Here is a 25,281-nt window from a genome sequence, read left to right on the forward strand (position 1 = left end):
GCTCATTTGTACTATTAGCTAGAATTTACTACACTAGCTAGCTAGAGAGAGTATTCAGCATTGGGTGTCTGAACTGGCGTTGTTAGCATCCCTTTCGTTTCACATGGATTGATTTGATACCGGTTCAGCCAGCATGCATTAAGCTAGCTAGCTACCTAGTTGTCGTACACGTTTCAATTGTTATAAATACTGATTCTACAACCTCAAAACACCGTAGCTAGATGTAGAATTAGGTAGCCATTCCAGCATACAACGCGAGAGGCCGGTGGTTGAATAACCTACAAATAAGCACATTATTTGTTTGTTTATTAAGGTAAGCAAAGTTTATTTAATTCAAATATATGAAGCTAAAGTGATATGATAAACTATAGGCTAGCTAGATAAGGTTATTTCAGAATTCTAGACAGGAAAATGGTACATTAATTAGACATTTTACAAGCTAGCTAATTCTTACAAATAACATAAATTGGTCTTATTGAATATGCCAAATATAGCTACAGAGCCAGTGGCAGTGGCAATTGGCTAATTGTTACTTTTAGTTCAGTATTTCAGTGTGGATTATTTTTAATGAAGCCATTAAAATACTGTTGCTGACCTCTGTTGAATGCACGTGATGGGCAATGGGCTGACTGAGAGGAGGTACGAATCAAAATGATTCATAATCAATTATTTATAATACGTTTTGGTGATTCAATAGTTAATCATTACTTGACTTTTAACACACTATCTACAGTATGTTTTGCGCAGTCTGGCAGTAAACCAACTGTCTTTCAGCTGCTGATGATGATGACAACAACAACTGCATGTAAATTGTTCTTCTACATCATAATAATTATGTCTGCATGGCATTTTGTCTTCATTTTGGCAGATGAACTCATGTTTATTACTGAAGATTAACATGTTTTTGTTCCTTTCTTCATCTTCTCGGGAACCAGCCAGGCAACAACCCATTCTGTAGCCTACTGTTCCATAATAAAGTCCACCAGAGTTGGTACCAAGATTGCAGTGGGCCATCATTCAAACAAGAGATGCCTCCCTGGCCACCAGTGCATATGTTTTAACTATGCTTGCATAATGACAATAAAATCAGAAAACTATGCTGGTATTCTTTTGTTATTTAATTGTTTATTATATTATATTCTCAGCTTGTCACGCCCTGACCAGGTGAACTCTGCTATTTTGGTCAGGGTGTGGCATTTCTATGGTTTATTTTCTATGTTTTGGTTATAGCCTTTCTTTGTGTTTTATTTCTATGTTGGGCTCGGGGGTGATTTCCCAATCAGACAGCTGTCGCTTGTGAAGTCTGATTGGGAATCACATTTAAGTTCCTTTTCCCCCACGATGTTTGTGGGTTGTTGCCTCTGTTGTTTGAGCAAGTTAACGTTTCGTCTATTCTTTGTCTGTTTTGGTAACGTGTTTATTTGTGTCTAAATAAACATGTGTTCGCTCCCAGCTGCGCTTTGGTCCGCTTCCTTATCACCCGACGACGAGCGTTACAGAACAACCCACCGAACCAGGACCAAGCAGCGGGAGGAAAAGGAGCGCGAGAGATGGGCTCGCGAGGGGAAGGAGTTCTGGACCTGGGAGGAGATCATGTCGGGGAAAGGACCCTGGCGGAGGGATTCCCAGGTCGAGGAGGTGATGCCAGCCGGTGGAAGGAGTCGCAGGCGGCGGTCGAGGAGGCCCGGAAGACACCCCCAATAATTTTTTTGGGGGGGGCTAATGGGGTGGTCCGGAAGGGCAGACGAAGAGCCCAGACCACTGCTCTCGTGGGGGATAACGGCGAAGGAGGAGGCAGAGATGTGGCAGGTCCTGGAGGACCTGCGTAGGGACAGCGTGGAGGAAGAGCCTTGGGTGGCAGAGGTGCGCACGGTATCGCCAGTGCGCCTGCACAGCCCAGTGCGCTCTGTGCCAGCGCCCCGCATTTGCCGGGCTAGGGGGAGTGTTCAGCGAGGACGTGTTGTGCCGGCTCAGCGCTCCTGGCCTCCGGTGCCCCTTCTCGGTCCGATGTATCCTGCGCCGAGGACGCGCACTGTGTCTCCGGTACGGCTGCACAGCCCAGTGCGTTCTGTGCCAGCGCTCCACACTTGCCAGGCTAAGGTGGGCGTTGAGCCAGAACGGGTGATGTCAGCTGTGCACTCCAGACCTCCAGTGCGCCTCCTCGGTCCAGGATATCCGGCGCCGCTAATGCGCACTGTGTCGCCGGTGTGCGGTCACGGTCCAGCACGTCCTGTGCCAGCACCTCGCCCTTGCCGGGCGAATGTGGTGCGTGTCCACAGTCCAGTCCGGCCCATCCCTGCTCCCCGCACCAAGCCAGTGGTGCGTGTCCCCAGTCCTGTCCGGCCCATCCCTGCTCCCCGCACCAAGCCAGTGGTGCGTGTTCCCAGTCCAGTCCGGCCCGTCCCTGCTCCCCGCACCAGGTTAGTGGTGCGTGTCCCCAGTCCTGTCCGGCCCATCCCTGCTCCCCGCACCAAGCCAGTGGTGCGTGTCCCCAGTCCTGTCCGGCCCATCCCTGTTCGCCGCACCAAGGCTACGGTGCGTGTCCACAGTCCGGCCCGACCCGTCCCTGCTCCTCGCACCAAGCCCACGGTGCGTGTCCCCAGTCCTGTCCGGCCCATCCCTGCTCCACGCACCAAGCCAGTGGTGCGTGTCCCCAGTCCTGTCCGGCCCATCCCTGTTCGCCGCACCAAGGCTACGGTGCGTGTCCACAGTCCGGCCCGACCCGTCCCTGCTCCTCGCACCAAGCCCACGATGCGTGTCCCCAGTCCTGTCCGGCCCATCCCTGCTCCCCGCACCAAGCCAGTGGTGCGTGTCCCCAGTCCTGTCCGGCCCGTCCCTGCTCCCCGCACCAAGCCAGTGGTGCGTGTCCCCAGTCCAGTCCGGCCCGTCCCTGCTCCCCGCACCAAGCCAGTGGTGCGTGTCCCCAGTCCAGTCCGGCCCGTCCCTGTTCCCCGCACTAGGCCCACGGCGCGTGTCCACAGTCCGGCACGGCCTGTGTCCGGTCCACCGGTGACCAGTCTTGTTCCGGTCGGCGGCTCCGCTCCGGAGCCTGAGCATGCCGCTCCACCGTGGTCCAGTCCGGGCCAGAGGGGTAGGGGTAGGGCTAGGGTGGAGGCAGGGGGAGAAACACGCCCGGGGCCAGAGCCTCTACCGAGGGTGAGGCGCCCACCCGGGTCCCCCCCCCTAATAGACTTTAGGTTGGTGCGCCGGGAGTACGCACCGTTGGAGGGGGGGTACTGTCACGCCCTGACCAGGTGAACTCTGCTATTTTGGTCAGGGTGTGGCATTTCTATGGTTTATTTTCTATGTTTTGGTTATAGCCTTTCTTTGTGTTTTATTTCTATGTTGGGCTCGGGGTGATTTCCCAATCAGACAGCTGTCGCTTGTGAAGTCTGATTGGGAATCACATTTAAGTTCCTTTTCTCCCACGATGTTTGTGGGTTGTTGCCTCTGTTGTTTGAGCAAGTTAACGTTTCGTCTATTCTTTGTCTGTTTTGGTAACGTGTTTATTTGTGTCTAAATAAACATGTGTTCGCTCCCAGCTGCGCTTTGGTCCGCTTCCTTATCACCCGACGACGAGCGTTACACAGCTAGAAATATTATCAGTGGTAGAAAAAGTACTCAATTGTCATACTTGAGTAAAAGTAAAGATACCTTCATATAAAAGGAGTCAAGTAAAAGTGAAAGTCACCCAGTAAAATACTACTTGAGTAGAACTCTTAAAGTATTTGGTTTTAAATATACATAAGTATCAAAAGTAAATGGAATTGCTAAAATGTACTTAAGTATCAAAAGTAAAACTATAAATAATTTCAAATTCCTTACATTAACAAAACATATGGCACCATTTTCTTGTTTTTTAAATTGAAGGATAGCCAGGAGCACATCCATCACTCAGACATCATTTACAAACTAAGCATTTGTGTTTAGTGAGTCCACCAGATCAGATGCAGTAGGGATGATCAGGGATGTTCTCTTGATAAGTGTATGAATTGGACCATATTCCTGTCAAAAAGTAACGAGTACTTTTGGGTGTCAGGGAAAATGTATGGAGTAAAAAGTACATTATTTTCTTTAGGAATGTAGTGAAGTAAAAGTAGTCAAAAATATAAATAGTAAAGTGAAGTACAGATTCCCCAGAAAAATACTTATGTAGTATTTCAAAGTATTTTTACACCACTGAATATGACTATTTATTGGTAGTAGCCATAATGAATAAATGGCACCATACAGCGTTCTATATGGAGCCAATTTTGGTTCAGTTAAGAAGAACCCCTAGGGTTATGATCAAATCCTTATAAAAGGGTTCTACATAAACTTTTAGGATAGAACCCTTTTTGGTTCTATATGGAACTTTTTTTTCTAAGAGTGTATATAATGCAATACTCCACTGACAGATAATACAACAACAAAACATCTAAGGCAGAAATTTTACTCCTATACACAAAATCTGACCACAAAATTACAGGTCAGAAAAGTAATTACTATTTTTCTCAAGTTGTCCATTGGAATGAGAAACACATTTTAGACATGAAAAAGTATAGATTAGCTGACTATCACCATGGCTCAAAGTTGCAGCCTACCCTGTGGGTGGCAAGATTTGTTTCGCTTGGCAACGTTATGTTCAATAATGTGCATTTTTTTCCTGGAAAAGCAACTTTAAGTCAAAAGCATTTTACTCAATTGGCGACATTTATTGAATTCTTGACCATATGTATCATTTACAAATTAGCTATGACATAGCTCATCTCAAAATCCAATGGTTTTGACCGTTTGGAAGTTTTTAGTGAGCTTCTTTTCTCCTCCCGCTTTGGCCGTGCAGTGCGCCTCGCAAAAGTGATTCCTCGTTATGAAATGATCAACTTTACCCTGTATATCAAAAACTGACCATATACACCAATTTTTTAAAGCAAAACTATTGCTGATGGTAAACCTGAACAATCTAAATCAAATATATTGTAAGCCACGTTAAGCAGGTGTTGGCAGATGTGAGTTGTGTCTCTGGTAGCTTACTTTTATTCCGGTAAAATACATTTTCAAGCATAAATAACAATAACCTAGGAAATTACACAGGTTGTTACTCAATTAATGAAGCCTAATATCGCGCAAGCCATTTTAGCATTTGAATGCTGAAGGTACCAAGCAGATGTGCTAGATCAGGAACAGGCTGCCTACCTCGTGTTGGTCAGCACGCGAATCTGAGCACAGCGCGCAGTTGACTAGGCTACTGATATGCCATAGGGTTGTTTGGCATGCAAAATTACTTGTAGAGCAATAACTGTCAACACAGTTACATGCTTAGTTCGACACTGAAGGAGGCCTCATCAGTTGTCACAAATTATGAGGTATTTTCGGAAGTTATAAAGAAAGTAATATGAGAAACAACATAACGTTAGAATCGATTTTCTGACCGATGCATGCTATATTTGGATTGGTTTGGGGTTTGCAGTCCTATCTTAAACATTTGAATCGGAGACCGAAGCATATCGGTGACATGTCATTCCCACCAGACATGTCATTCCAATCGGCTCTGGACAGTCCTCAAGTCGCAGAGAAAAAGAACACAGAAGCCTGTTTGACTACTGTGGTGTCATGACAGACATCCTCAATGTTTCAGCACCACGGACAGTGACATAGATGCACGCTGTGGAACAGCAGGCCTACCACTGCTGCTTTCTGCCCTCACAGTAATTCAGCACCATGGACAGCTACTGTGTCGTTCAACACAATTTGGGATTTGTTCAACAAAGATATTAAAGTGGTTTAACCAAGACTATTGCCATAGTCAACTGACAGCGAAAGGGCTAGTTACTGGATTCTTCTGATTCGATTAGGTCACACCTACTGTTTAGGACATTTCAACTTATGAAATGGCTTGATATGACAGGCCCTTGGTAGGTATGTGAAAGTGCACCCTCAATGCAGTCGAAAAAACAAATACACAAACAAACACCAGGCTACAAAAGTACAGCTCTGATTTGGATGTGAACACTTTAGTTAAACCTCCATCTGTTGAAATGCAGTCCCGAGGTGGTTCTTGAAACTTTAAACGCCCACGCGAAAAAACTCAGGGAGGAGAACAAAGACAAACATTTCAGAGCCCCCGTGCACCTCTCGCACCATGGCACACAGAGAGAAAAAAGCCTCCCCTTCTAAATATATAGCTTTGACGTGGGAGCGCGTGGGCTGGAGAATGCTGAAGCTAACACTTTCAACAAGGCTTTGCAATCTTAAGACGCAGATACCTTTCTCCCGGTTTTATTTTTCACCTTCCCACAGTACACGGTTTGCTACAGTATTTAAAATCTGTCTAAAATTGCTTTTGGACAATTATTGAGGATGACTCATTTGTTGCACCAGACATGTTTTCAGCAGTACCCAGACAAGCGACATTTATTCTTGAAGACGACATAATAATAGTTGTTCCCATTCAGAGCACATGATGTTACAATTCTCCTCAATCGGAAGCTGTCTGTTAATTTCATGAAAGAAAGACTTGGGCCCATTTTGGCTCAAGGTGGGAGCAGCCATTTTTAGTTTCTTAAGAGGAAAGTTGTCTATTGGTGCCCTCTCCCCCCACCCTTGGCCACCCTACAGCCCTATGCGAGTCCAGTGTCTGTTCTTAGGCCATACTAAGCCATTTAAAGCTGTTCTATGATCTTAATTCGATTCACCTGAGCTTAATGACTCTCATCCTGTTGGCCAGAAAGGCTTCGGTTTAACTAAAAGAGGGAGAGGGCTGGCTGGCTGACTGGCCGGTGTGAAAACGTCTCTCTGGTGACAGTAATAAACACACGCACGCACGTGCGCGCACACACACACACACACATTTTTCCTCCCATCACAGTGCTCTTAGCAGGGACAGCCCATACACCTATGAGAAACGAGTGGATATCCACTTTGCTCACACACCTCAAATTCAGATGCTGACACTAAGAGATTCCATCCCTCTCTGTCGCTAGAAACTATTAGTCAAACCAAACACAGACGCTCCCAGTGTCATTCACACAGATAGAACATAATTTATTTTGCAATTGTGTGATAGCTTCAAACAGTGACTGGTGAATGATGTTTGCAGTGGATAGAGGTTATTACAGACACAATGCATGGTGGGAGATGGAGGGGGTTTAATTTGATGTTTGTGTTGTTGTTTAAAATCTCAGGAACATTGCATGACTCTAGGGATGATTGTGTTTATCATGCACACTGGGCAATGCACTGTGTATTAGCAATGGGATGTATAGTTTTGTTTGTCCTTATGAAATCAGCACAGGATGGGTCAAAATTGCACTAGCTAATATTTGAGCCAGGCCTCTATTTCCTTAATGCACACAGCTTTTTCTTAATAAAAAGTTAAAAAGACTACCTGTGACAAGTATGACCAGTATAAACATTATAATAACAAATCCATTGCAGATTTGCATACTAGGCTGCCTATCATGCACTCCCGATTTCGGCTTCAGCTGTGTCCATGGTAACCTCGTAAACAATTCATTTAGACCCCTTGTTTATTTGAAACCGGCCTTTATTTGCTGAAATGTGTGCCAATGGCCGGTTATTAATAGGGAAAGGAGGCTATTTGAGACTCGTCGTTTAAGGTAAATTAGCTCTCTCAATAATACTGTATTGACTAAAATGTGTTCTAAGGCAAAACCAAACGTAACAGACTTGTATTTATATAAATGTAAATTTCCAGTCTGTTTTTGAATGCCCTTGTTCCCTAGCCGTGCCACAGATAGATAAATCTTCCATGCAGCGCTGTCCTCCCAGCGATACAGAACAGCACACAGCTTTGTTGTTTTCCCTAATGTGAGATAATCTGGCTGCCTGTCACATCAGAAAGAGGGACATCTTAGGTGTTATGTAGATAGCCCTAATAGAAACTTAGCCTGGCTCAATCCCCCAAGGCTTCTCTCTCTCTTTCTCTCTCTCTTCTTTCTTTCTCTTTCTTTCTTTCTTTCTTTCTTTTTCTCTTTCTTTCTTTCTTTCTTTCTTTCTTTCTTTCTTTCTTTCTTTCTCTCTCTCTCTCTCTCACTCTCTCACTCTCTCACTCTCTCTCACTCTCTCTCACTCTCTCTCACTCTCTCTCTCTCTCTCCTGCCTTTTCATTTGGAGGGAGACAGAGATAGGGGATCATCAAAGCCCCCTGACTGTCTGTCCCTCTGTATCGACCACACTCCCCTCCCTGCAGCCCCACAGGTTCCTATTAGAAAGGATTTGTCTTACACCGCCTGCCTAGAAAAATAAAAAATGTATTGTCATTTTGCCTGGGCTCAACTCCTGCTGATGTTTGACAGCAGCCTGATGTTCTGTGTCCCTGGATGCCTAACAGGTGCCGTCCGTGTGCAAAACAACCCCAAGCGGATACACTAGCTGCCTTCCCTTTCGCCTTGGTACACATCAAATCCAAACCGCCACATTTGACACGGCGAGATGCAATCGCTGTGACAGACCACCAAGCCAAGAGCAGATCAAACACAGCCTACCTTTAGCTACACATATCACAAACAACATTGGTTCCCGTATCTCATCTTTTATTGAAATACTTTTTATATTTTCCTCGGGCTACTCTGTGTTTTACAAAATATAAGCAAGGATATATGTCACTGTTGGGCATCTTGATAAGTCAAGCAAAGGCAGTCTAACGTTTGTTTGCTGTTTGTTATTTTCTTTTTTTGACGTGTCATTCTACAGTGATCATCAGATAACCTTTGAGCTCTTTTCTTATGCTGCGTATGTCAATTTCTGTAGGCCATAGTAGGGTTTCTATCAAGCATACACAAGGTCTTCAATAGGGGTGGCCTGTAGGAGCTGTATGGCAGCCATGTGAGAGTAAAGGCTTTTATGTTCTGTTATTAGCCACAACCTGAAATAAACCCAGAGCAGAAGCAGCGTACCCGCAGGGCTTTCACTGGGACGCTGCTATAATAAATCTGCTATTATCAGATGCTGGTCATTCACTTGGCACAGACAAAGTGCTTTTAGATGTGTGGGAAGACGTGAGGGACTTTCATTGCCGTGTTGATGGCTTCTCATTTGTCCTGGTGTAAAGTTAGTTAAGTCTGTCAGCAGCTGAGGAGCAGTGGGGGAGGCTGGGAGGCAGGGAGGGGAGGGAGAGACAGCCAGGGTTCTTTGGCTTGTTAGCTGGGATAGGATTTAGGAGAGAGAGAGGGAGAGGGAGGGAGACATGGGCAGCAGGCAGGCAGGCTCTCCCCCTGGCTCCAGGGGGTGGGCACTGGGGAGCAGCCTCCAGGGACTGGGCTGATGATCCTGCAGTAATAGGCACTGCTAAAAACACACAGTTAAGCTAAGCCAAATATTCAAGTCAATCATCACCCCTGTGCTTTGTGCTGGGATATAATGTCTAAGCATGAATCAGCCCACTCAGATCGGGGATAAAGATGTTGAATAAGGAAAGGCTTTCTCCCCTCTGGTTTAAAAAGAAAGGCTGTGTGGCGTGATGTGCCAGCGGCCGCCTGGTTGTTGTGGAGGAACAAAGGAACAGCCAGTCCTACAGGCATGCTGATAGGCAGGCAGGGAAACAGGCAGGCAGGCAGAGAGACAGGCAAGCAGGGAGGGAGGGAGGGAGGGATACAGGTAGGCAGGGAGACAGGCAGGCAGGCAGAGAGACAGGCAGGCAGGCAGAGAAACAGGCAAGCAGGGAGGGAGGGAGAGATACAGGTAGGCAGGGAGACAGGCAGGCAGGCAGAGAGACAGGCAAGCAGGGAGGGAGGGAGGGATACAGGTAGGCAGGGAGACAGGCAGGCAGTTGAGGCGCCCGGCCCTGTCCGCCACAGTGTCACACAGATCGATAGAATCATAAATAATAAATCAGGGAAAACAGGTCAAATAAACCCAGTAAATAAATGTGTTGTTGTCTTGTCCTCCGCCCCTACACCTCATGAATTGTGGATAGTGGATTTTGCATTATATATGTGTGTGTGCGTGAATGCATGTTTGTTTGTGCTTCTGTGTGTGTGCGTGGGTGCGCACGTGTGTGGTGCTTGAGTCGTGTGTTTGTGTGTTTCTGGAGGCTCCGTGTGGCGGCCTGTCGGTTTGCCAGTGTTGCCACGGCGACGGTTCGGCTGAGCCCCATTAGCGGCGGAGTCTGATGAGAGACAGCTCTATCCTGCCTCACACACCCAGGGACAGAATCAGGGACAAAATCAGGGACAGCATCTGGGACAACAGAACGCACAGGAGTTCACAACACCCTCATCTGACCTGCTGCTGGCTGCTCACTGGGGGACATACATTCACTACACAGAACACAGACATACAGAGCTCAGTGGGGGACATACATTCACTACACAGAACACAGACATACAGAGCTTAGTGGGGGACATACATTCACTACACAGAACACAGACATACAGAGCTCAGTGGGGGACATACATTCACTACACAGAACACAGACATACAGAGCTCACTGGGGGACATACATTCACTACACAGAACACAGACATACAGAGCTCACTGGGGGACATACATTCACTACACAGAACACAGACATACAGAGCTTAGTGGGGGACATACATTCACTACACAGAACACAGACATACAGAGCTTAGTGGGGGACATACATTCACTACACAGAACACAGACATACAGAGCTCAGTGGGGGACATACATTCACTACACAGAACACAGACATACAGAGCTCACTGGGGGACATACATTCACTACACAGAACACAGACATACAGAGCTTAGTGGGGGACATACATTCACTACACAGAACACAGACATACAGAGCTCAGTGGGGGACATACATTCACTACACAGAACACAGACATACAGAGCTCAGTGGGGGACATACAGTACCAGTCAAGTTTGGACACATATACTTATTCAAAGGGTTTTTCTTTATTTTTACTATTTTCTACATTGCAGAATAATAGTGAAGACATCAACACTATGAAATAATACAAATGGAATCACATTGTAACCAAAAAAGTGTTAAACAAATCAAAATATATTTGAGATTTGAGATTATTCAAAGTAGCCACCCTTTACCTTGATGACAGCTTTGCGCTCTCTTGGCATTCTCTTAACCAGCCTCACCTGGAATGCTGGGTCTCAATTGGGTTGAGGTCAGGTGATTTTGGAGGCCAGGTCACCGGAGTGCCAAAGTCTAGGTTCCGAAAGGCTCCTTAACAGCTTCTACCCCCAGGCCTTAAGACTGCTGAACAAATAATCAAATGGCCACCTGGACTATTTACATTATCTGGGTGGTCCAGGTGGCCATTTGATTAATTGTTCAGCAGTCTTATGGCTTGGGGGTAGAAGCTGGTAAGGAGCCTTTTGGTCCAAGACTTTGGCTCTCCGGTGACCTGGCCTCTACAATCACCCGACCTCAACCCAACCCAAGACCCAGAATGTATGTTCCCCACACTCCAGTACCGCTTGCCATGCGGTAGTAGAGAGAACAGTCTATGATTTGGGTGACTGGAGTGTGGGCCTTCTTCTGACACCACCTAGTATAAAGGTCCTGGATGTCAAGAAGCTTGGCCCCAGTGATGTACTGGGCCAAATGCACTACACTCTGTACTGTCTTACGGTCAGATTCCGAGCAGTTGCCATACCAGGCGGTGATGCAACTGGTCAATATTCTCTCGATGGTGCAGCTGTAGAACTTTTTGAGGAACTGGGGACCCATGTCAAATTCTTTCAGTCTCCTGAGGGGGAAAAGGTGTTGTCGTGCCCTCTTCACAAATGTCTTGGTGTGTTTGGACCATGATCGTTTGTTGGTGATGTGGACACCAAGGAACTTGAAACTCTTGACCCGCTCCACTTCAGCCTTGATGTTAATGGGGGCCTGTTCGTCCCTCCTTTTCCTGTAGTCCACGATCATCTCCTTTGTCTTGCTCACATTAAGGGAGAGGTTGTTGTCCTGGCACCACACTGCCAGGTCTCTGACCTCGTCCCTATAGGCTGTTTCATCGTTGTCGGTGATCAGGCCTACCACTTTTGTGTCGTCAGCAAACTTAAGGATGGTGTTGTCGTGCTTGGCCACTCAGTCGTGGGTGAACAGGGAGTACAGGAGGGTACTAAGCACGCACCCCTGAGGGGCCCCAGTGTTGATGATCAGCATGGCAGATGTGTTTTTGCCTACCCTTACCACCTGGGGGCGGCCCGTCAGGAAGTCCAGGATCCAGTTGCAGAGAGAGGTGTTTAGTCCCGGAGTCCTTAGCTTAGTGATAAGCTTTGTGGGTACTATGGTGTTGAAAGCTGAGCTGTAGTCAATGAACAGCATTCTCACATAGGTGTTCCTTTTGTCCAATGTGGAGTGCGATTGAGATTGAGTCATCTGTGGATCTGTTGGGGTGGTATGCGAATTGGAGTGGGTCTAGGGTTTCCGGCATGATGGTGTTGATGTGAGGTATGACCAGCCCTTTAATGCACCTCATGGCTACCGACGTAAGTGCTACGGGGTGGTAATCATTTAGGCAGGTTACCTTCGCTTTCTTGGGCACAGGGACTATGGTGGTCTGTTTGAAACATGTAGGTATTACAGACTCGGTCAGGGAGAGGTTGAAAATGTCAGTGAAGACACTTGCCAGTTGGTCTGCGCTTGCTTTGAGTACACGTCCTGGTAATCCATTGAATGTTGACCTGTTTAAAGGTTTTGCTCACATCGGCTATGGAGAGCGTGATCACACAGTTGTCCGGAACAGCTGGTGCTCTCTTGCATGCTTCAGTGTTGCTTGCCTCGAAGTGAGCATAAAAGGCATTTAGCTCATCCGGTAGGCTTGAGTCACTGGGCAGCTTGCAACTGGGTTTCCCTTTGTAGTACGTAATAGTTTTCAAGCCAGGCCACATCCATTGAGCATCAGAGCCAGTGTATTAGAATTCAATCTTAGTCCTGTATTGACGCTTTGCCTGTTTGATGGTTCGTCTGAAGGCATAGCGAGATTTCTTATAAGCGTCCGGATTAATGTCCCGCTCCTTGAAATCGGCCGCTGACCACTTACGTATTGAGCAAGTCACTGGTAATTCCTGCTTTAGTTTTAGCTTGTAAGCAGGAATCCGGAGGATAGAATTATGGTCAGATTTGCCAAATGGAGGGCGAGGGAGAGCTTTGTATGCATCTCTGTGTGCGGAGTAGAGGTGGTCTAGAGCTATTTTTCCTCTGGTTGCACATGTGACATGTTGGTAGAAATTAGGTAAAACGGATTCAAGTTTGCCTGCAATAAAGTCCCCGGCCACTAGTATCGCCGCTTCTGGATGAGCATTTTCTTGTTTACTTATGGCCTTATTCTGCTTGTTGAGTGCGGTCTTAGTGCCAGCATCGGTTTGTGGTGGTAAATAGATGGCTACGAATAATATAGATGAGAACCCTCCTAGTAGATAGTGTGGTCTACAGCTTATCATGAGGTATTCTACCTTAGGCTAGCAATACCGCAATACTTCTTTAATATTAGAAATCACGCACCAGCGGTTATTGACAAATAGACACACACCCCTGCCCCTCGTCTTACCAGACGTAACTGCTCTGTCCTGGAGATGCACAGACAAGCCAGCCAGCTCTTTACTATCCATGTCGTCATTTACCAACGTCTCAGTGAAACATAAGATATTACAGATTTAATGTCCCGTTGATAGGATAGTCTTAATCTTGGCCAAAAATACGGAGGGTAGTGGTGCTTTACCTACTCGTCAGCGAATTCTTACAAGGCACCCGCCCTTCTCCCCCTTTTTCTCTGTCTTTTTTCACGTGGATGACTAGGATTTGGGCCTTGTCTCGACAAAGCAGTATATCCTTCTCGTCGGACTCATTAAAGAAACGATCTTCATCCAGTTTGAGGTGAGTAATCGCTGTTCTGATGTCCAGAAGCTCTTTTCGGTCGGAAGAGTAACATTGTGTACAAAATGAGTTACAAACAATGCGAGAAAACAAACAAAATAGCACAGTTGTTTAGGAGCACATAAAATGGCAGCCATCCCCTCTGGTGCTGTGATCTACACTGGCTCACACAGTGCTTAGAAGGGACCATATTCAGTGCATAGGCTTAGTATAGGGACCATACATGTAGTACAGACATAGAGTGGTTAGTAGGGAATGTACCAACACAGGCACCATTAGTGAGTGTAGCCTACATACACAGGCACCATTAGGGAGTGTAGCCTACATACACAGACACCATTAGGGAGTGTAGCCTACATACACAAACACCATTAGTAAGTGTAGCCTACATACACAGGCACCATTAGTGAGTGTAGCCTACATACACAGGCACCATTAGGGAGTGTAGCCTACATACACAGACACCATTAGGGAGTGTAGCCTACATACACAAACACCATTAGTAAGTGTAGCCTACATACACAGACACCATTAGGGAGTGTAGCCTACATACACAGACACCATTAAGGAGTGTAGCCTACATACACAGACACCATTAAGGAGTGTAGCCTACATAACAGGCACCATTAGTGAGTGTAGTCTACATACACAGGCAGCACTAGGGAGTGTAGCCTACATACACAGGCAGCATTAAGGAGTGTAGCCTACATACACAGACACCATTAGTGAGTGTAGCCTACATACACAGGCACCATTAAGGAGTGTAGCCTATATACACAGGCACCATTAATTACATACACAGGCACCATTAGGAGGGTAGCCTACATACACAGGCAGCATTAAGGAGTGTAGCCTACATACACAGGCACCATTAATTACATACACAGGCAGCATTAAGGAGTGTAGCCTACATACACAGGCAGCATTAAGGAGTGTAGCCTACATACACAGGCACCATTAAGGACTGTAGCCTACATACACAGGCACCATTAAGGAGTGTAGCCTACATACACAGACACCATTAGTGAGTGTAGCCTACATACACAGGCACCATTAGGGAGTGTAGCCTACATACACAGACACCATTAAGGAGTGTAGCCTACATACACAGGCACCATTAATTACATACACAGGCACCATTAAGGAGTGTAGCCTATATACACAGGCACCATTCATTACATACACAGGCACCATTAGGAGGGTAGCCTACATACACAGGCAGCATTAAGGAGTGTAGCCTACATACACAGGCAGCATTAAGGAGTGTATGTAACGAGTGTCGTGTGTGGAGGACCAAGACGCACAGGGAAGTGTATACTCATCTTCTCTTTTTAATATATAAGAAGGAGAAACAAAATAAACACGTATACAATTCACAGAAATGACACAAACAGTTCTGTCATGTGACAAGCACAAAACAGAATACAACTACCCACAAACCACAATACAAACACACCCCTAATTATAGGACCTTCAATCAGAGGCAACGATAGACAGCTGCCTCCAACTGAAGGCCCCAACACCAATTAACTAAACATAGAAATACAAATGACTAGACAACATAGAAATAAACTAACATAGAACAATAACCAAAACCATGGACTAATAAATAAAATACCCCTCTCTACATGGACACATACACACAACCACCCTGAACGACATAAAACAAATACCCCCTGCCACGTCCTGACCAAAATAAACACTAACAAATAACACCTTTACAGGTCAGAACGTGACAGTGTAGCCTACATACACAGGCACCATTAAGGAGTGTAGCCTACATACACAGACACCATTAAGGAGTGTAGCCTACATACACAGGCACCATTAAGGAGTGTAGCCTACATACACAGGCACCATTAAGGAGTGTAGCCTACATACACAGACACCATTAAGGAGTGTAGCCTACATACACAGACACCATTAAGGAGTGTAGCCTACATACACAGGCACCATTAATTACATACACAGGCACCATTAGTGAGTGTAGCCTACATACACAGACACCATTAAGGAGTGTAGCCTACATACACAGACACCATTAAGGAGTGTATCCTACATACACAGACACCATTATTGAGTGTAGCCTACATACACAGGCACCATTAGTGAGTGTGGCCTACATACACAGGCACCATTAAGGAGTGTAGCCTACATACACAGGCACCATTAGGGAGTGTAGCCTACATACACAGACACCATTAGGGAGTGTAGCCTACATACACAGACACCATTAAGGAGTGTAGCCTACATACACAGACACCATTAAGGAGTGTAGCTTACATACACAGACACCATTAGTGAGTGTAGCCTACATACACCGGCACCATTAATTACATACACAGGCACCATTAGTGAGTGTAGCCTACATACACAGATACCATTAAGGAGTGTAGCCTACATACACAGACACCATTAAGGAGTGTATCCTACATACACAGACACCATTATTGAGTGTAGCCTACATACACAGGCACCATTAGTGAGTGTGGCCTACATACACAGGCACCATTAAGGAGTGTAGCCTACATACACAGGCACCATTAGGGAGTGTAGCCTACATACACAGACACCATTAGGGAGTGTAGCCTACATACACAGACACCATTAAGGAGTGTAGCCTACATACACAGACACCATTAAGGAGTGTAGCTTACATACACAGACACCATTAGTGAGTGTAGCCTACATACACCGGCAGCATTAAGGAGTGTAGCCTACATACACAGACACCATTAAGGAGTGTAGCCTACATACACAGACACCATTAAGGAGTGTATCCTACATACACAGACACCATTAGTGAGTGTAGCCTACATACACAGGCACCATTAGTGAGTGTGGCCTACATACACAGGCACCATTAAGGAGTGTAGCCTACATACACAGGCACCATTAGTGAGTGTAGCCTACATACACAGGCACCATTAAGGAGTGTAGCCTACATACACAGGCACCATTAGTGAGTGTAGCCTACATACACAGGTACCATTAAGGAGTGTAGCCTACATACACAGACACCATTAAGGAGTGTAGCCTACATACACCGGCAGCATTAAGGAGTGTAGCCTACATACACAGACACCATTAAGGAGTGTAGCCTACATACACAGACACCATTAAGGAGTGTATCCTACATACACAGACACCATTAGTGAGTGTAGCCTACATACACAGGCACCATTAGTGAGTGTGGCCTACATACACAGGCACCATTAAGGAGTGTAGCCTACATACACAGGCACCATTAGTGAGTGTAGCCTACATACACAGGCACCATTAAGGAGTGTAGCCTACATACACAGGCACCATTAGTGTGTGTAGCCTACATACACAGACACCATTAAGGAGTGTAGCCTACATACACAGGCACAATTAATTACATACACAAGCACCATTAGTGAGTGTTGCCTACATACACAGGCAGCATTAGGGAGTGTAGCCTACATACACAGGCAGCATTAAGGAGTGTAGCCTACATACACAGGCACACAGTACAAAGAAAAAAGAGAATAAATAGATATTGTTCCAGTGTTGTTTCCAGAGTTACTGCTGCAGAAGGTTTTATGGCCCCCGTCGCTACCATGTATTAATGTATTGACAAAGCTCCATGGACAATAGACCCATATTACTGTATATGAAAAACATGGATCACCAAAGCATCTGGGGGTATCTGGAGGCATCAAAGGCGCGTGATTACTTCCATTTTTTTTTCAAAGAACACAGCAATATTTCAACTCAGCCCGAAGTGCTCTTTACAGCGCCACGCTGACAACTTAATGATTGTCCCTGGGAGGCCTTTGGTGTTCATCATGCTGCTCCATAATGGAGTGGCTGCCGTGGCGACGGCCTAGGTTGTAGCTGGCCGCTCTATGCTGTTTAGAACCGCCAGCCTAGCGGTGGTCGGCAGTGGGCCCCAGACCAACCCACCTCTCGTCTCTCACTCCCACACATCAACCCCTCCCATCTCCACATCATCATCATCATCATCTCCACAACTCACCGCTCTCTCTCTTTCTCCATCCTGCCTTCAGAAAGACACTTCCTGCTCAGACATAATGAGTGAGAACTCACAGGGAGACGCTTTTCGAGATGCAGATCGGCTAACCCTGCGGAGCAGTGCGATGTCAAATTGCTTCCCCCGGCACCCTGCAGGCGTATGCATCCCAGCTGTATAGAGGGAGCTTTGGGGATGTGCTGGAGTGGGGGACCATGCTGTCTGAGAACCACACATGGCCCTCCCTCCATCCATGTCGTCAACAACCTCTGCCAACAACAGCAACACAACTAAATGACGTGGGTGTCCCCAGCAGCCCCTCTCGGGTATAGGTTGTAGCCTTGCTATCGTTGAGAAGGGAAAAATTGTGTTTGACTTAAAAGTCAGCAGGAAGACATCCAGTATACTGTTTTACTATGAATTATTAAAGCACACCTCTCATTGCAGGCAACTCGCACTCTCAACAGTTTACAGACTGAAGACTATAGCTAGCTAGGTGCTGGCAGGAAACTACGTGGGATGGCTTGAAGAGTGACTTTTATTTTTGACTGCGTATTTCCATCAGGCTTCTAGAAGAATACTCACATTATAAGTCTAGAAACCAGGCATGTCACCTTGTCACCTTCTGAAATCATATCTATAAAGTCAAACAATGCATACAAAACAGATCTAAAGTGTGATGAAATAGAAAAGATCATACGAAATCTCCTAGCTTTCTCTAACACGGCAATACATTATTTGAGTCATTCTCTGCCAACATGAAGTCTAGAACGGTGCTGAGTGTGTTGACTGTACTCTATCTACCCTGTCTCTGCTGGCTGAGCAGAAAGCTGGGGGCTCTGGAGCAGCCATACTGACCATGATGGCTCTCCAGCCAGTAAGGGCCCATACTGCACTGCCAGCTCACCTCTGCTCTGTTCTGTTCTGCAATGCTAATACACACTTCCACATGAGAGGGCATGGCCAGCCCCTCTACACACTCATATTCCGGGTCACTATCCCCCAACCTCACACACACACACACTGTCCTCACACTGTCCTCCTCCGCTTGGTTCCGCCGGAGTGCCACAGGCCTAATCAGGCTGTGGGTGGGGGAGGGGTGTCGGGACAGCAGGGGGTTAGGGGGGTGTCATGAGTAATCAGTCCCCACTTGCCTCCAGTCAATCAGCCTCCTCTCCTCGCCCCCCGGCAGGCGATGTATTGCATCAGCCCTGATTTCTGCTGACAAATGGCTCAGTCCAGCCCCCCTCTACCTTCTGTGCTCCGTCCAGGGCCAGATCTGCCTTACAAATGAGCCTGCTGGATCCAGGGGACTGAGGGGGGTGGGCTCCCCCTCCACAGCACGGCTCGGGGGGGGGGGGGCTGTTTTAACATGGATAACCGTTCACACATCCCGCTGAAGGTAAGGCTTCAAGCTCTCTCTCTCTCTCTCTCTCTCTCTCTCTCTCTCTCCTCTCTCTCCTCTCTCTCTCTCTCTCTCTCTCTCTCTCTCTCTCTCTCTCTCTCTCTCTCTCTCTCTCTCTCTCTCTCTCTCTCTCTCTCTCTCTCTCTCTCTCTCTCTCTCACTCTCACTCTCACTCTCACTCTCACTCTCACTCTCTCTCTCACTCTCTCTCAAAATTCAATTCAATTCAAGGGCTTTATTGGCATGGGAAACATATGTTAACATTTCCAAAGGAAGTGAACTAGATAATAAACAAAAGTGAAATAAACATTACAAATGTACAGTAAACATTACAATAAAGACATTACAAATGTCATATTATGTGCAAATAGTTAAAGTACAAAAGGGAAAATAAATACACATAAATATGGGTTGTATTTACAATGGTAATGTTCATCATTGGTAGCCCTTTTCTTGTGGCAACAGGTCACACATATTGCTGCTGTGATGGCACACTGTGGTATTTCACCCAGTAGATATGGGAGTTTATCAATATATGGGTTTGTTTTCGAATTCTTTGTGTATCTGTGTAATCTGAGGAAAATATGTGTCTCTAATATGGTCATACAGGATGTTAGAAAGTACAGCTCAGTTTCCACCTCATTTTGTGGGCAATGTGCACATACTGTAGCCTGTCTTCTCTTGAGAGCCAGGTCTGCCTACGGCGGCCTTTCTTAATAGCAAGGCTATGCTCACTGAATATGTACATAGTCAAAGCTTTCCTTATGTTTGGGCCAGACACAGTGGTCAGGTATTCTGCCACCGTGCACTCTCTGTTTAGGGCCAAATAGCATTCTAGTTTGCTCAGTTTTTTTGTTAATTCTTTCCAATGTGTCTTGTAATTATCTTTTAGTTTTCTCATGATTTGGTTGGGTCTAATTGTGTTGCTCTCCTGGGGCTCTGTGGGGTCTATTTGTGTTTGTGAACAGAGCTTTCTCTCTCTCTCTCTCTCTCTCTCTCTCTCTCTCTCTATCTATCTATCTTTCAATATTTGACCCACTCTCTCACTTTGGCCCCCCTCCCACACCCCTGTCTCTCGTTCCCAGATGCATCAAGCATGGGCAGTGCGGTGACAACTCCAATTAGCAGTACAGGAAGATGTTTCTTAAGTGTGCCCTTCATGTTTTCCAGTTGCTTCAAGTGCCTCCTAAACTCTCACCCTGTCTATTTCAATATCGTGTTTTGGTGGGGCGCTAATCTTTTTTCTCCACACACACCTCTATTCAGGAACACACTTTGTCATACACACGCAGTCTCTTCCCCTTTTTGTGTGTGTGTGTGTGTGTGTGTGTGTGTGTGTCTGTCTGCAGGCACACACCTGCACAGGCGTGTTCAGGGACACCAAGATGGATTGGCAGTCACGTTATCTGGGCCTTGTTCTCCACTCTGGCCCGCTCCTCCTCCTGGCCTGAAACGGAACCGGACTCATCTGGTTTGGCCCACCAGGGAAACAGACAGACAGATGATACTCCACAGAGCCAGGACAAGCCAAGCAGATCTGAACCGAGCCAGGTCAGAGTGGGCATGGCCAGCAGCCTGGCAGACATCACCATCAGGCCAGCATCACACCGCTAGCTAGCTAACCCAGATCACAACGTCACATGACTCAATCCCACAGACACAAGGCCGGTCTCCAGCCACAACCAGAAATAGGTTAAAGAGGCTAAAAATAAGAAACATTAATAATTAATCTCTTTCTTTCAACCTGTACCTCAGATAAGAAATAGCACACTTCACATGACGAAGTGGCTTAATGGGCAGGCTTGTTAGATTATTCTGTTTCCCAGGCTCTTTTCTCAGTATGAGCCACAAGTCGAAGTCACACGAGGGAGAGGGCGGTGGTTGCGGTTGACAGTGCCATTGTTCTATCCTCAGGGTGGACACTGTGTTACAGTGTGTTACAGTGGGGAATAATCCAATAGGACAGTTAATGGAGGCTGCCTTCTCTCTGTCTCTCTGCTTCAGCTTGTTTCAAAGCGCCTCGTGTTGGTGTTAAGAGATGTCTCCCCCAGGTCATACACCACCATAACAACTACGGTAACTGCAACAAGATGTGACCACATCATCCTAAAACCTTAGTTAACAACCGCTGCAGAGTTTGCTGGATTCTGGAATACAAACTTCCCAAATTATGTCTCTGGCTGTTCTAGCCCTGTCCCATTCTGCATGCGGAACATAAAACAAGCCATAAAATGTTCTTACAGAAACCTGTGTTTTGTTTCAGTGCTTTATCTTAGTTCCTTCTCTTAAAGTGGAACTGACAGCATTTTAGCAACATGAAATCTTATTCAAATCTGTTCCTTTACACCCCCAGGAAGAACATGACACTTCGTTTGTCATTTTCTGTCAAGCGAGCGCTTAGATATGGTCATTTTTACGTTTTTCATACATTCTTCGAATGTTTGGGAATTACATATACTAAGGCATTTGTGAAAATTCTATAGCAATATATAGTGGGAAAGCGGCAGTGCGTTTGGACAATTAACAGACATTGCAGTAAATAAAACCTAGTAAAAACATCTGTCTCGTCCAGGACCAGAGTCTACAGTACGCAAACAAGCCATTTGCCACAAGGGCCTGCCATCATTCACTATGAACTGGACTGTGTGTTTAGAGGCAGTTGCAACAGCGTGACTTTAGATCATTAGAACACATACACTTGAATGGATTTATGTAGCTAAATACCACGGGAGTCCTCATACATTTGGGAACTTTACAGTCCTATTGATCAAACAACCATAAAAAGGTAGGCTGTCTTTCCCTATATGCACATCAACAACAACAAGATCAACAACTAATGCTAGCCAGAGCAAGATGAGCTAAAATATAACAAAGGAACGTTAGATAAACCCTCTCAAACTTTTTGGGCTAGTTGGCCGTCAAAATTGCACTGATAAACGTCCAGCCTGCTCGTCCTTCTGCAGCTTGCCTGCCAGTGCATGCGTGGTCCCAACCAAGCACCCATGCTAAATGGCTAATGTTGGCTAGCTTGCTAGCTAGCTACTTCCAGCCACAAATGAGAGAACACCTCAGTGACCATTTTACTTGCCGTAGCAGAGCAGGTTAGGCTGTTTACATGTTATCTAGAGCGTTCTTGACTATTACTTTTTTTGCCTATGTTTAATGACACTGGTCATATTCAGCGGGTGTTGCGTGTTTGTAAATTCATCAGTTATTCTGCCCTCTGGCACGCTCAGACAATAGTGTTCTGAAATCGGGGTAGATAGCCAGCCAGAGTGCATTTTAGAACGCAAGAGATATGTTAACTGGATAACAATTGTTCAGCATAACTAGCTTGTAAAGCGATTGACATTTCTTGCTTGCTAACCAAATGACAAGTGCATCTCTAGCTGTGTAGCCACCAAAAAATGATATGAGGGGAAAAAGTCAGTCATTCACCCACTCCTCCAATGACATGACGTCCTCCTACAGTAGCAGATAGCTAGATATCTAGCTAACGTTAGCGAGCTAGCTAACATTAGCCACCTAGCTAGAATTCGTAACATTCATACTAAATGTGTGATGGACATCCACAAATTAATACATACCATACGAAACCTAACATATCATACTAAATGGTGTGTCACGGATTTACGTACCGAATTATAAGAAATGCGCTGAGACCAGATTGAGTGCAAAGCCAGCTTTCTGCTAAATACCCTGAGCAGCAGCAAAGCCCCCTGGGAGGAGGCGGGTTGTCTAAATATGTGGCTAATCTACCACAAAAAAGAAAAGAAGAAAGGAGAAAGGAAAGTGAGAGAGCGGGAGGGGGAAAAACAACACAAAGCCAAACAGTTAGCCAGCCCTATGTGTTTTAGTCTATTTCTGGCTGCTGCTCCAGGGGTGTGGGGATTTAGTTCCCTGAGGAGCACTCTGGTACAGCAGCTCTTTACTGCGTACATTAGACCCTAGTGCCATTACAGCAGCCCCCCTTCCTCACACACACACACACACACACACACACAACCACACACGCGCACGCGCACTCGCACACTCTCCCTCTCTCCCTCTCACCCTCTCACCCTCTCTCCCTCTCTCCCTCTCTCCCTCTCACCCTCTCACCCTCTCTCCCTCTTAGTCCTAACATCCTACCGCTGGCACTGCAGTAATATTTCTGTGGCACGGTGGATCCTATAATAAGCGTGCATCACAATAAAGCTTCATAAGCGTAAACTTACGGTGCATATACCTCCCTCTTCTTTGACTTCTTTTATGACGCCGTCAGGGCTTTCTACTAATCACTGAAAGTTGGCCGGGGTAATAACACATGATATAAACCCATTAGAGCTCCACAATCCACAAACCCACTTCATTGTCATCTCAATGAATCAACAGAGCTTATTTTTTTTAAAGAATAGCCCTGCACTCCGGAATCCCCGGGCTGTCAGACTAAATGCAGCTCCACCTGAGAGCTCATTGGCTGCTCACAGCAAGTCAACTAAATAACAGCCTAAGACTCATACACCCTGGACTCCTCTGTCTTAGACGTTATCAATCCTGAACCGCACCAGTAGCGTTTTAACATGCATATTTCATGTCTGTTGAAGGCCAGAAGTGAGACCCTGGGAAAATGTTTCAATTAATGGATTGCAGACGGACATCTGTGGCTAATAAGTGCATATTAATTTAACGCTAGAGAGACAGCTATGTACAGTGCATTCGGAAAGTATTCAGACACATTCACTTTTTCCACATTTTGTTATGTTACAGCCTTATTCTAAAATTGATTACATATTTTTGTTCCATCATCAATTTACACACAATACCCTATAATGACAAAGTGAAAACAGGTTTTTAGAAATGACTGCACATTTATAAAAAATAAAAAAAACAGAAATAACTTATTTACATAAGTATTCAGACCCTTTGCTATGAGAATCCAAATTGAGCTCAGGTGCATCCTGTTTCCATTGATCATCCTTGAGATGTTTCTACAACTCCACCTGTGTTAAATTCAATTGATTGGACATGATTTGGAAAGGCACAAATCTGTCTATATAAGGTCCCACAGTTGACTGTGCATGTCCGAGCAAAAACCAAGCCATGAGGTCGAAGGAATTGCCCGTAAGGCTCAGAGACAGGATTGTGTCGAGGCACATCTGAGGAAGGTTACCAAAAACATTCTGCAGCATTGAAGGTCTCCCAAGAACACAGTGGCCTCCATCATTCTTAAATAGAAGAAGTTGGTAACCATCAAGTCTCTTCCTAGACGTGGCCGCCCGGCCAAACTGAGCAACCGGTGGAGAAGGGCCTTGGTCAGGGAGGTGACCAAGAACCCGATGGTCACCCTGACAGAGCTCCAGAGTTCCTCTGTGGAGATGGGAGAACCTTCCAGAAGGACAACCATCTCTGCAGCACTCCACCAATCAGGCCTTTATGTTAAGAGTGGCCAAATGGAAGCCACTCCTCAGTAAAAGGCACATGACAGTTCGTTTGGAGTTTGCCAAAAGGCACTTAAAGGACTTTCAGACCATGAGAAACAAGATTCTCTGGTCTGATGAAACCAAGATTGAACTCTTTGGCCTGAATGCCAAGCGTCACATCTGGAGGAAACCAGGCACTGCTCATCACCTGGCCAATACCATCCCTACAGTGAAGTATGGTGGTGGCAGCATCATGCTGTGGGGATGTTTTTCAGCGGCAGGGACTAGTCTAGATTGAGGGAAAGATGAACGGAGCAAAGTACAGCGAGATCCTTGATGAAAACCTGTTTCAGAGCGCTCAGGACCTCAGACTGGGGCGAAGTTTCACCTTTCAACAGGACAATGACCCTAAGCACACAGCTAAGACAATGCAGGAGCGGCTTCGGGACAAGTCTCTGAATGTCCTTGAGTGGCCCAGCCAGAGCCCGGACTTGAACCCGATCGAACATCTCTGGAGAGACCTGAAAATAGCTGTGCAGCAACGCTCCCCATCCAACCTGACAGAGTTTGAGAGGATCTGCAGAGAAGAATGGGAGAAACTCCCCACATACAGGTGTGCCAAGCTTGTAGTGTCATACCCAAGAAGACTCGAGGCTGTAATCGCTGCCAAA

The 25,281-nt window shown here is 46.1% G+C and overlaps 1 protein-coding gene and 1 long non-coding RNA gene across 12 annotated transcripts in view; one reads left to right on the forward strand and one right to left on the reverse strand.

The window, feature by feature from the left end:
* The window catches only part of LOC115158238 (CUGBP Elav-like family member 5), a 268,535-nt gene that overhangs the window by 208,669 nt on the left and 34,585 nt on the right, over window positions 1–25,281 (reverse strand). The window lies entirely within an intron of this gene.
* LOC115158239 (uncharacterized) lies at window positions 130–1,089 on the forward strand. The gene is made up of 3 exons (XR_003868647.1): window positions 130–313; window positions 734–805; window positions 936–1,089. It is a non-coding gene; the product is annotated as an uncharacterized LOC115158239 (long non-coding RNA).

This window comes from Salmo trutta, chromosome 22 (genome assembly GCF_901001165.1).
Source record: "Salmo trutta chromosome 22, fSalTru1.1, whole genome shotgun sequence".
Taxonomy (NCBI): domain Eukaryota; kingdom Metazoa; phylum Chordata; class Actinopteri; order Salmoniformes; family Salmonidae; genus Salmo; species Salmo trutta.